This window comes from Papio anubis, chromosome 1 (assembly GCF_008728515.1).
Source record: "Papio anubis isolate 15944 chromosome 1, Panubis1.0, whole genome shotgun sequence".
NCBI lineage: Eukaryota > Metazoa > Chordata > Mammalia > Primates > Cercopithecidae > Papio > Papio anubis.
In genome coordinates, this window is record NC_044976.1 from 65,875,482 (window position 1) to 65,885,375 (window position 9,894).

At 45.1% G+C, this 9,894-nt stretch overlaps 1 long non-coding RNA gene across 1 annotated transcript in view; it reads left to right on the forward strand.

The window, feature by feature from the left end:
• Positions 1-5,033, forward strand: part of LOC103885899 — a 30,300-nt gene extending 25,267 nt beyond the window's left edge. The window contains exons 2-3 of the long non-coding RNA XR_649240.4: positions 1,956-2,072; positions 4,693-5,033. This is a non-coding gene — a long non-coding RNA (uncharacterized LOC103885899). The remainder of the gene's footprint in view (positions 1-1,955; positions 2,073-4,692) is intronic.
• Positions 5,034-9,894: the final 4,861 nt, after the last annotated feature.

A 9,894-nucleotide genomic window follows, 5' to 3' on the forward strand; every position in this document is an offset into this window, starting at 1 on the left:
CCCATAGGCCAAATATGGCCTTCCATTGACCACACCTGGCCATGCCATTTGTTTACATATTGTGTATGGCTGACTTCCTGTTATAATGACAGAGTTGAGTAGTTGTGACAGTGACTGGAGGGCTCACAAAGCTGAAAATATTTACTTTTCAACCCTTTACAGAAAAAGCTTGCCAATTCCTGTGCTGCAGGAATTTATAGTCTAATGGGGGAAATGTCTCTCTCACACACATGCAGATATATATATTCTCCCCACCCAAGAACCTGAGGGCAGGCATGCAACTTCATCTGCCAGGAGAGTCCTCTCTACCTTCATCTGGCTAACTTTTCGTCATCCTTCAACAGATATCACCTTCTTCAAGCCCACCTACCTCTCCTCCTTTAAAGCTGGCTTGAATAGCACCTCTTTCCCTCTTCATTATCCCTCTACCTAGGCAAATTCTAAGATTAATTTTTTATACCTCTTTTATAACTCTAACCAATCACATAATAGAGTTTTGTTTAATATCTTTTTTTCCTATTGGCCTATGTGCTCTTTAAAGGCAAGGACTGTATATTATTCAGTTTACAACCCCAGAGTAATACACCTTTATTATTGATCACCGATACTTATTGAATGTTTATTATTGGCCAGATAATTTGCTGACACTAGGATACACAGGGAAAAAGACCAAGTCCTTGTGCTCATGTTATTCTAGCATGGAAATGAAAAGCAAACTAGTATTAGCATACAATGTGATGGACGCATGTTCAAGCTTCATTATGAGTATATTTGCTATAACCATATTAACATTTGCAAAAGAAATTGGTTTTCAAAAGTTTCATAGCATTGACTATGTGTCAGACAGTACAAAGCACTTACATGTATTATAATTTACTTAATCTTTACATATCCCTATAAGACAGGACAATTATTTTCATTCTGTAGAATAATATAGAACCCAGTGAGGTCAAGTAACTTGCCTGGGGTCACAAGCTAAAAAAAGTGTTGAATTAATTTCAGAGCAACTGTTGACTAAATTTATTCCAACTCTTAGAAAGAACGTAAGTCCAAGGAGTTGGGATTATATTCTACTTTCCTCTTTGAACATTAAGTGGATGATTTCTGTCAACATGGAAATGCCTACTCCAGAGGCTTTCTGATGGCTTGGACTGTGCTTGGCATCTTATTTCTAGGGATTGCCTTCTGGGAGACTCCACTGTTTTAATGATCATGTAAGCCTGGTTTCCTCATTGAATTGTACCATCTGTCACTTTGAAATCATCCTGAGTTTTCAGTTTTACTTTCCCAGGGCTCGATGGGGGTAGAGGGTTTTGGAGGAGAACACATTCAAACAGCAAAGTTGCTCCCTGCCCCCAACCGTGTTTCAGTATTTTTCTTGGCAAGGTCAATAGAAGCATGGATTGTTTACAGCTGGGATGTTGGGACGAGGCCCTGGTGCCTTCTTTTTGTCATTTCTTGTTTCCAGCTGTGATCTCAGCTGTGGATTAATTTGTCTGAACCAGCCAGGCACAGTGGCTCACGCCTGTAATCCCAGCAATTTGGGAGGCCGAGGCGGGTGGATCACTTGAGGTCAGGAGTTTGAGACCAGCCTGGCCGACCTGGTGAAACCCCATCTCTACTAAAAATCCAAAAATTCGCCGGGCATGGTGGCATGTGCCTGTAATCCCAGCTATGTGGGAGGCTGAGGCAGGAGAATTGCTTGAACCCGGGAGGTGGAGGTTGCAGTGAGCCAAGATTGCACCACTGCATTCCAGGCTGGGTGACAGAGTAAGATTCTGTCACAAACAAACAAACAAACAAACAAAACAAAAAATTGAACCTTGGGTGTTATTCAATGGATTGAGTTAAAGAGACTTTGTGTACGGTGGTTACTGATGCTGGTGCTGGCCTGAAAAAAAGCCATTGCTCCCTGTAGTATGAATCACCTCATTCCATTCTATTTTCCTTTCTAGGAATGAAGACTTCGGAGCTCCAAAGCTAGTGCATTTTAAAAACCCTTAAGTGGGTGTTTTGAGCCACTCATCTACTCTTCCGCTCTTGTGCTTGCTGCAGCCTTCCTCCCAAAAGATGTGAGTGCTTTTGGCAAAGCTGGGGCTGAGAGGTGGCAGAAGTTCCCTGCTGAAGACAGTGATATGTCTCTTGCCTTAGGTCAGCAGTTTCCTTCAAAGGGAAAGGTGTAGGGTGAAGTGCGGAGGTGTAAGTGTCACGGTGGGCGGGAGAGGGAAAGGCCAGCATAATCCATTTGTGTTTTTCAACTATTTGCCCATGCATTCAACAAACACTGACTGAGCCAATTACATGCCACACCTTGGTTACAATCAGGCCCTGGAGATTACAATAGTGAAGAAGACAGACATGGTTCCTGCCTGCCCTCTGGGAGCAGTAGGGAAGACTGAAAAGAAACAGAGACAGTAAATAATTACAAGTATGGTAAGTGCTGATAGGAAATAAAGAATTGGCTAGTACAGAGAAGACTCAAGAGTGGAGGATGGCACAGGACATTTACTTTGGAATAATCAGAGAGGGCCTCTCTGAGGATGTTAAGGATTGGACTTGAAGGACTGGACTATAAGGATAGAGAAGACAAGGGAGAATTCTAAGCAGAGGAAAATGAACTGTGTAAAACTGAAGTCAGCTCAGGCAAACTGAAATAAACTAACCATGCTCTGGGGGAGCCTCCAGGTCCCTATCTGGACTGCTTTCCCCAGAAAGAATCCTCCTGCCCCAGGCCCAGTGCTTCCTGGTGCTTCCCTTTGTTTGATCCCAACATGCTCCAGTGAGAGTTTGAGAACTCATTCTGTCGGGATCTGCAATTCATCCCCGGTATCATCCTTCAGCTGTGTCTCTGAGACAAGCTAGCACATGTTTATCAAGAAAGGAGGACACGGCCGGGCGCGGTGGCTCATGCCTGTAATCCCAGCACTTTGGGAGGCTGAGGTGGTCAGATCACTTGAAGTCAGGAGTTTGAGACCAGCCTAGGCAACATGGTGAAACCCCGTCTCTACTAAAAATACAAAAATTAGCCAGGCATGGTGGCGCATGCCTGTAATCCCTGCTACTGGGGAGGATGAGCCAGGAGAATTGCTTGAACCCGGGAGGCGGAGATTGCAGTGAGCTGAGATGGCACCACTGCTCACCTACCTGGGTAACAGAGCAAGACTCTGTCTCAAAAAAAAAAAAAAAAGAAAAAGAAAAAGAAAGAAAAAAGGAGGACACTGTGGGACTTGGGGACCCTACCCTTTTATTTTAGGGCAAGCAGGCCTTGGTAAAGCTTACTGTTACAAATTCTTTAGCTTTCCTGGAGCCAGACTGCTTAGGTTAGAGTCCTAGCTCTGACACTTGGAAGCTATAACTTTGGACATGTTACTTAACTGCTCTGTACCTCAGTTTTTTATCTGTAAAACAGGCCTTTAAAAAAACATCTACCTCACAGGATTATTATGAGAATTTGATAAGTCAATGTTAGTTAAGTGCTAGAGCTAAGTACCTATCACATAAACATTCAACACATGTGTTGCCGTCATTATCACATGTAAACTACTGTACACCCCACTGATACCTCAGATGGCAGTAAAAGTGGTGGTGTACACTCCCCGGGCAGGGTTCCCCCTGAAGTCAAGGTACAGCCTGGATTATATACTTTAATTCAGAAGCCATTTTTATAACAGGCTTGGTTGGACACTTTACTTACATCATTACCTTTGATCTTCCCAACAAACTTAAGAAGCAGGAATTATTACTGCCATTTTATAGATGTAGTAACTCAGGTTTAAAGAGATCAACTGACTTACCCAACCCCATGAAGCTACTACTATTCCTAGGCCCATCCCTGAGATTCTGATCCAGTAGGTTAAGGTAAGTACCAGGAATCTACATTGCAATTTCCACCCCTACTCCTTCCTCCTGCTTCCAAGTTATTTTTCTTTTTCTTTTTCTTTCTCTTTTTTAAAAAATAGATATGGGGCTGGGCATGGTGGCTCATGCCTGTAATCCCAGTAATTTGGGAGGCTGAGGCAGGCAGATTACCTGAGGTCAGGAGTTCAAGACCAGCCTGCCTAAAATGGTGAAGCCCCGTCTCTACTAAAAATACACACAGTAGTTGGGCATGGTGGTGGAAGCCTGTAATCCCAGCTACTTGGGAGGCTGAGGCAGGAAAATCACTTGAACCTGGGAGGCAGAGGTTGCCGTGTGCCAAGATCACGCCACTGCACTCCAGCTTGGGCAACAGAGTGAAACTGTGTCTCAAAAACAAACAAACAAACAAAACAGAGATGGGTTCTCACTATGTTGCACAGGCTGGTCTCAAACTCCTGTTCTTAAGCAATCCTTCTGCCTTGGCCTCTCAAAGTGCTAGGATTACAGGTGTGAGCTATGGCGCCTGGCTCCACTTCTCAACTCTGAAGAGAGTGACCCCTTTACTATACGCTGGATAACTTTGGCCTAGATGATCTCTAAGACTGTCTCTGTCTGCAAAGTCTGTAAAGATGAGAGAAAGTCCATGCAGTGGACACTTTAGTGAGGAAGACAGTTAATGTAAACATAAAAACATGTTTTTAATAAGTGAACTAACCCGGTTCACATCATTGGTTCCTTGATACAGTCATTCTCTAACAAGCAAAGTGGGGCTGAAAGTATGCTGAACTGACATAAGGTGTGCTGAGCTTTGACAGGTTCACTTCACCTTCACAGAGTACCTTGGACCTTTCACAGATACATATTCTGTTCATCCTCTCGGAGGTATCCAAGAACCAGACCTCGTCTTCAAGCGACCACCACTAGAGATAGCCTTTCCAGGGGCTACCAGCTTTAAACTCTACAAAGCCTATGACATCATTTGGAATCAAAGTGGAAAAGTCACGGTAATAGCAGTTGTAATCAAATCATTTACGAATCTTTTGGTGACACATGTCAGAAAATTCAACCCCAAAATGACATGACCTAAACTGGGCACAATGGCTCACGCCTGTAATACCAGCATTTTGGGAGGCTGAGGTGGGCGGATCACTTGAGGTTAGGAATTCGAGACCAGCCTGGGCAACATGGCAAAACCCTGTCTCTACCAAAAATACCAAAATATACAGCCAGGCGTGGTGGTGTGTGCCTGTAGTCCCAGCTACTCTGGAGGCTGAGGTGGGAGGATCACTTGAACCTGGAGGCAGAGGTTGCAGTGAGCCGAGATTATGCCACTGCACTCCAGCCTGGGTGATGGAGTGAGAGTTTTTCCCAAAAAAGAAAAAAAAAAGAGGCTGGCACGGTGGCTTGCGTCTGTAATCCCAGCTACTCAGGAGGCTGGGCCATGAAAGTCACTTGAACCTGGGAGGCAGAGGTTGCAGTGAGCCAAGATTGTGCCACTGCACTGTAGCCTGGGTGACAGAGTGGGACTCCATCTCAAACAAACAAACAAAAAAACAAAACAAAACAAAAAAAACACTGGAGGCTCTTGCTGAACATTGAATAAAGGGATGTTGCCAATAAATTTCAACAACAAACTGAGCTGTTACTACCTGCCACACTCTGTGCTAAGCACACTACTTGCATGATCCCATTTAATCTGTATAAATTACTTAAGAGGGATGCATTCAGATTAACCTCATATAATGGATGAAGAAGCTGAGGCTCAGAGACGTTAGGTAACATGTCCAAGGTCACATAGCTAGTAAGTGGTAGAGCTGTTTGAGCCAGTTCTCTCTGATTCAGCATCTATTCTTGTTCCATTTTATGAAGCTGCCTGGGGCATCAGCTTCCTCTAAGGCATACAGACTGGAAACATCAGAGTCTTTCTCAACATTTCCTCTTCATTTTCTACAGCCAGTTAGTCATCAAATTCAGTGGATTCTACTTCCACCAGGTTTGAGCGATCTGTTTGAACCCATGGTTGGTTCCCATTGCCACTGCCCTAGATAAGGACTTGATCACTTCTCCCTGGACTATTACAATAGTTTACTCTTTTCTCAGAGACTCCACACAGGTGGTCTGAGAGTTGTTTAACTCACAAGCTCATATTAAAAGTTAGAGTTCTGGGCCAGGCACAGTGGCTCATGCCTGTAATTCCAACACTTTGGGAGGCCGAGGCGGGCAGACAGCTTGAGCCCAGGAGTTTGAGACCAGCCTGGGAAACATGGTGAAACCCCACCTCTACTGAAAATACAAAAATTAGCCAGGTGTGGTGGCACGTGCTTGTAGTCCCAGCTACTTGGGAGGTTGAGGTGGGAGGATCCTTTGAACCAGGGAGTTCGAGGCTGCAATGAGCTGTGATCGCGCCACTGTACTCCAGCCTGGATGACAGGGCAAGACCCTGTCTCCCAAGAAAAAAAAAAAAAAATTAAAAAATTAAAATTAAATTAAATTAAAAATAAAAAATTTTAAAAAGTTAGCATCTTATGAAAATCTGTATTGTTTGGCTTTTCCTGAAAAATAGAAAAATCTGGTAACACTGAACCCATAATCTACATGGCAGCATTGGCTGGAATTGAGCAGCAGCTGCCCACTGATGAGAAGGTATGTGTGGTTCCATGGGCCAGGTACCTATTGCATCTTTGTTCCTTGCCTGCCCTCTGTAGGCATCTGAGTGTGCAAACCTGGTACTTAGTCTCTCTCCATTTAAATCCATCCTCCTGTGGCCACTACAGTTATCTTCCTAAACCATGATCTTAGTATTCTGAGTATTTCATACTCAATTTTCAGATCATATTTATTTATTTGTAGAGACAAGATCTTGCTCTGTCCCAGGCTAGAGTGCAGTGGTGTGATCATAGCTCACTGAAGCCTCAAACTCCTGGGCTTACCCAATCCTCCCACTTCAGTCTCCCAAGTAGCTAGGACTACAGGTGTGTGCCACCATGCCCAGCTAAGTTTTTAATTCCTTGGAGAGACAGGGTCTCATTATGTTGCCCAGACTGGTCTCAAACTCCTGGCCTCAAGCAATCCTCTTACCTTGGCCTCCCAGAATGAAAGAATTACAGGTGTGAGCCACCATGCCCAGCCACAATCTTCACATTTCATAGTTTCTCACTGACTACAGATTCATTACACACTTGGTCCCAATCTACTTTACCAGGCCTATCTCCAACTGTGCCCATATGTCCTCTACTTCAGCCACACCCTTCTAGAATCTGCTCAACACTCCTCCTCCCACAGGGTTTGCTCAAGCCTCATTCTCTGGGCCTCTAATGTGCTTTCTTGGTCCGCTCTGTGCCTCCTCACATCCACTCTTTGAATGATGCCCACATGACTTTCAATGACCAGTTTGATTGCTACCTCTTCCAAGAAGTCTTGGGTCTTTTCGATTTATTTATTTATTTGTCTATTTTTAAATTTGAGACAAGGTCCCACTCTGTCACACAGGCTGGAGTGCAGTGGTGAGATCACGGCTCACTGCAACCTCTGCCTCCTGGGTTCGAGTGATCCTCCCACCTCAGCCTCTGGAGTAGCTGGAACGACAGGCACATGCCACCACACCCAGCTAAATTTTTTTGCGTTTTTGGTAGAGACAGGATTTTGCCATGTTGCCCAGGCTGGTCTCAAACTCCTGAGCTGGGATTACAGGTGTGAGCCACTGCACCCATGCCATGTTTTGTGAATGTTACCACATCTGGGAAAAAAGAGTGAGCTAATGTCTTATCAGGCACACAAAGCAAGGCATGGGGTTGGGGTTTGATAGGAGGTGGGGAGGAGATTTCCGGTAAAGAAAGCAAGGTTGGGAAACAGTGAGCTAGCTCAGAAAAGCTGGTGTTATAAAGTGCTTGAGGTTGCTGGGGACAAGGCCTGGGTCGCAGAGCAGCCAACCAAGGTTCCAGAGGCAGATGGGAAGCATATGGCCTTAGAGTCCTTCCTAGCAGCTCAGACTCTGTCCTGCAGGGAATGGGGCACTGGTAACAACTTTCAGGAGGCCTGCAATGTGCTACGAGTGTGCTTTCTTTTTCTTTTTCTTTCTTCTTCTGTTGAGATAGAGTCTCACTCTGTCACCCACAGGCTGGAGTGCAGTGGCATGATGATGGCTCACTGCAGCATTGACCTCCTGGGCTCAAGTGATCCTCTCACCTCAGCCTCCCGACTAGCTGGGAGCACAAGTATGTGTCAGTGTGTCCAACTATTTTTTGTTGTTTGTAGAGATGGAGTCTTGCTATGTTGCCCAGACTGGTCTTGAACTCCTGGGCTCAAGGGATCCTCCCACTTTGGCCTCCCAAAGTGCTGAATCACCATGCCCGGCTCAAGTGTGCTTTTTAAGAAAGATCAAGCCTTCCAGTGGAATTTAATTAAAAAAGAAAGAAAGATCAAGCTTATCCCCTTATGCAGGAGGGTAAAATTAGCAGAAATGTGGAGACAATAAGGAAATCATTTTAACAATCCAGGTGAGAGTTAGCAAGGAGCTGAGAATGTGACCATCATCACATGCTAGAGAGCAGGCTATCTATGTCATTTTTGTTTGTTAATTTCATTCATTCATTTAAAAATTATTTTAATGAATAAAAGCAGGTTTCCATTTTGTGCCAGGCTCATTATTTGCTGGTGCTGAGGACACAGCTGTGAACAACACAGGCATTGCAATGGCCCTTCTAGAGCAGACAGTGTGGCCAGGAAGGCAGACAATAAACTCATGACGATACAATTGATGAATTACAATTGTGAGAGGTGTTATTAAAAGACCAAGTCAAGGTGCTAGCTTCTGCTGTGATTTGCACACTGCCCTGCAGTCAGACAGCCCTAGGTTCAAAGCCTGGTTTCTCTGCCACTCAGGGGAGAGGCCTAGAGCTAATTTCCCAGGCTCTTCCAGCCTCAGTTGCCTCATCTGAAAAAGTGGGTAGCAACAGCATGCACCCACAGGTTGGCTAAGAAAGATTAAGCCTACCACCGTAGATGGAACTGTCCACGAGTGCCTCACAGGCAGCAGAAGTTCAAGAGGGGTTAATTGACTCTTCCACAAGGTGGGCATGATAAATCCTGGTTGGATAGAATCATGTAATTAATCTTGAACCCATCCGTCCCTGGCAATGTGACTGAAGGTCTTGCAGCATGCTGATCTGAAGCATATAAAGTAGCCAGTTTCTGCCAGGCGCAGTGGCTCATGCCTGTAATCCCAGCACTTTGAGAGGCTGAGGTGGGCAGATCACTTGAGGTCAGGAGTTTGAGACCAACCAACCCAGCACATGGTGAAATCCCATCTCCACTAAAAATACAAAAATCTGCCAGGCATGATGGTGCGTGCCTGTAGTCCCAGTTACTAGGGAGGCTGAAGCAGAAGAATCGCTCGAACCCAGGAGGAGGAGGTTGCAGTGAACCGAGATGGTGCCACTGCATTCCAGCCTGGGAAACAAAGTGAGACTCCATCTTAAATACATACATACATACATACATACATAAAGTAGCCAGTTGATCTGTGAATAAGCCCTTTAGAAAAGCTCATTTTTGAGAACAGTAGGTCTGCTTCAACATTGTGAAAAGTGCTACCCTCCCTCTGTTGCACCCTCAATCCCCAAACAAGGCTTCTGCCAGGCATGTAGGAAACAGCCCTGGGTTTTGGTTTCTCCCAATGGTTCTTCCCCTAAGGGAATGACATTTCCTGGCATATTAAAAAATATCCTTTTTGCAGGGCACGGTGGCTCACACCTGTAATCCCAGCACTTTGGGAGGCTGAGGTGGGTGGATTGCCTGAGGTCAGGAGTTTAAGACCAGCCTGGCCAACATGGTGAAACCCCATTTCTACTAAAATTACAAAACTAGTCGGGCGTGGTGGTGCATGCCTGTAATTTCAGCTACTCCGGAAGCTGAGACAGGAGAATCCCTTGAACCAGGGAGGCGGAGGTTGCAGTGAGCCAAGATGGCACCATTGCACTGCTGCCTGGGAGACAGAGCAAGACTCTGTCTCAAAAAAAAAAAAAAAAAAAAAATCCT